The sequence below is a fragment of the Petaurus breviceps genome, unplaced genomic scaffold (assembly GCF_028583685.1).
Source record: "Petaurus breviceps papuanus isolate PSGF00001 unplaced genomic scaffold, PetGlider_PUasm1.0 186, whole genome shotgun sequence".
Classification (NCBI taxonomy): domain Eukaryota; kingdom Metazoa; phylum Chordata; class Mammalia; order Diprotodontia; family Petauridae; genus Petaurus; species Petaurus breviceps.
Genome location: NW_027185798.1, coordinates 40,936,389 through 40,940,021, shown reverse-complemented (window position 1 = coordinate 40,940,021; position 3,633 = coordinate 40,936,389).

Below are 3,633 nucleotides of genomic sequence, written 5' to 3'. Positions count from 1 at the left end.
CACACACACACACACACACACACACACACACACACACACACACACACACACACCCTTCCAGAAGCTGGCAGGGATTTCATTTTTCTCTTCATATCCCTAATGCTTAGCATAGGACCCTACATAATTTTGTTGTTGAGTTGTTTTAGTCATGTCCAACAATTCATGACCCCATTTGGGGTTTTCTTGGCAAAGATGCTAGAGCGGTTTGCCATTCCCTTCTTCTGCTCATTTTACTGATGGAGAGCTGAGGCAAACAGGGTTAAATGACTTGCCTAGGGTCACACAGCTAGGAAGTGTCTGGGGTCACATTTGAACTCAGATCTTCCTGACTCCTGAGCCAATACTCTATCCACTGTTCCACGTAGCTACCCAATACTATACATGTAGTAGGCAGCTAACAAATGCTTGTTAGCTTGAATTGAGTCAAATTGATCTGCTCAAAAACCTTCAATAGCTTCCAGGGCTTAATTAATAAAAACTCCACAAAATGACACCAGTTAGTTCCATCTCCCTTTCCCTCCTACTGACACATTGAACATTCTAGTCAAACTAGCCTACTTGCAGTTCCCAAACACATTCTGAACTTTGCTACCTTGACACCTTTGGTCATATTATTTTATTCAGCTAAATTTCCCCTTCCACCTCCTCCATTTATTGAAATTCTACCCATCCTTCAGGAGCCAGCTCCAGGGTTACCTTGGAAACTTTTCTCTGAATAATTGCCACGATGTATAATTGTCTGTTTCAGTCAGATGGCATTTATAGGCAGCCTTCATCTTATTCTGTATTGTCACAGGGGGAAGGGAATAAGTATTTATATACTGCCTACTATGGGCCAAGTGCTTTATAATATTATCTCATTTGACCCTCACAACAACTCTGGGAGGAAGATGCTGTTACTATCTTCATTTTCTGTTGTTTAGTCATTTCAGACTCTTTGTTGACCCCATTGGGGGTTTTCTTGGCAGAGATAGTGGAGTAGTTAGCTATTTTCTTCTCCAGCTCATTTTACAGATAAGGTAACTGAGTCAAACAGGGTTAAAGTAATTTGCCCACAGCTACTAAATGTCTGAGGCCAGATCTCTACTCAGCAAGATGAGTCTTTCTGACTTCAGCCCTGATAGTCTATCTGCTGAACCACCAACTGCCCGTCCCCATTTTACAGTTGAGGAAAGTGAGGTTAAGTGACTTGCCCAGGATCACACAACTAGTAAAGATCTGAGGCTGAATTTGAACTCAGGTCTTTCTGACATCAGCCTCAGCATTCTACCTACTACACCACCGAGCTGCCTTTATCACAGTATATGGTAATCACAAAATGTTAAAGCTAAGAGACCTTAGTGATCATCACACCTACTATTATATATATTTAGAAACTGAGTCCCAACAAAGTCAAATGATTTGCCCAAGATACCACAGATAGTCACAGACCTAGAACTCAACCCAAGCCTAGGGTTCTTTTCACTCACTACACACTGAGCTTGCTCTCCAATTAACCTCCCAAGTCATCTCACTCAACTACCAACAATGCCCAAATCCCTTCCTCAGCACCGTCTATAGGAGATTATCTAGCCTCTGATGAACACTGTTAGTGACAGTGAACTTATTACCTTTGTAAAAATCCAATTTTGCAAAAATGTGATCATTAGGAAGCTCTTCCTTGTATTAATCCTGGCTCTATCCTCCTGAGTCAAACCAGATAAAAATAATTCCTCATTCACATGACAGTCTTTCAGACATCTGAAGACAGTGAACATATCTTCCGTAAGTCTTCAGTTCTTCAAAGTCACCATTTGAGTTACCTTTCTAAAATATGGGGGCTAGACTGAATATACTACTCTAGATATGGTCTGATCAGTGCAGTCCACAATTCTCAAGTCCCTTGCTTTGGACATCCTATTTCTGCTAAAACAATTAGAAGGATTGGGTTTTTAGAAAGCACCTCACAATACTGGGTCAATTTCTTTTTTTTTCATTTTGGAAGGGGGGAGGGCATTTGGGGTTAAGTGACTTACCTAAGGTCACATGGTAAGTGTTAAGTGTCTGAGGCTGGATTTGAACTCAGATCCTCCTGACTCCAGGACCAGTGCTCTATTCACTGCGCCACCTACTTGCTCCCAATTTATTTTTCAGATGAACTTTCCTGTTCTATAATTGCTCTGGCCTTTGAACCTGAGTTTGAGAATTTCCTTGTAGAATTTTTATCTTTTGGGGCTTGGGTCATTGTTTTAATTTGCCAAGATCTTTTATACCCAATAAAATAGTCATTTTTCCCAGAATGATTTATACACTCAAATCTGCCATTTAATCAATGTGAATGTTCCTTCCAATGATGGAGATTAAAATTCATCCATGCCTGAGCACCCTCTATGAATCTTGTCCACATTCTCCCACAGGTCCCCATCCCATGTGTGTGGAATATTTCTCCATTTCTCCTGACATCTTGGAGATAACCACTGGAGAACATAGGCTGTCAATCAGTTAATCAAAAAGTCAATCTCTTTTAACTAGACAAACTAACAAGTGTTTAGTAAATTTATCTTTTAAAATTTTTTTTCCCTTGATAACATCCCTTACTTCATTTCTTCAGCTGCTTATACCCCCAATGCTCTTCTTCACTGACCTCTGAGTAACACTCGTTTTAAATTCTTTGCTGACAAGAATATTCTATAACTAGCCATTATATGACATTGGCAAAATGCTAATATTAAAAAGATGGGCCTGTTTCCGGAAAAAGTTCAGGGTTATCAAAGGTGGTTTAATTCTGGGCCCATCAACTATTTATCCAAGACAAATACTCATACATATACACATATGTATGTATATACACATACATGTTTGTATGCATGTATTCAGTACATGGGTATGCTGGTGTGAATATGGATGTGTAAATATATGTGCATAAGTTTTAATACTCATGAATATACTTTACACCTGGGCAATAAAAGCCATCTCTTAGTCTCTCCTATATATACATATGTTTGTATGTGTATTTGCATTAACATATGTATATATACACACACATGCTGGTTAAATTTTTCCTATATATACATTTGTATGTATGTATATTACACATATACATTAGTTTGTGTGTATACACACTGGCTAATTAATACTCATGAAGGTACTAAAAGAGCATCTAATTATATCTGGGCAATAAGAGCCTTCTCTAAGTGAGGTCTTTCCTATTCCACCTCCCAGTGGTCTCCATCCCCTACCATACCACCTTGTATCTAGTAGAGCTGGCATGTAGAACATTAACGTTTGAAAAATGCTTTACATATCTCATCTGGTCCTTACAACAATCCTGCTCGGGTGGCCTATTATTAATCCCTGTTTTACAGGTGACACAAGTTAAGTGGCTCACACAGCTAGTGTCTGTAGGATCTGAACTCATCTTCCTGACTCTAAGTCCAGTGTTCTATGCATCGAGCCATTTACAGACCCTTCTAATTTTGAATATACCCATATCTAGGTACATGCTGCCTCCCACAGGCCCCAGGATGACCCCGTGTCTTTGCATTCCCGACACCAGGGCCGGCACTGTGCATACCACAGAGGCAGCTCTGCCCCTTCCCTTAACGCACACTCTTCTCTTCCAATGCGCAGGATTAAATGGACAGACAATCCTGC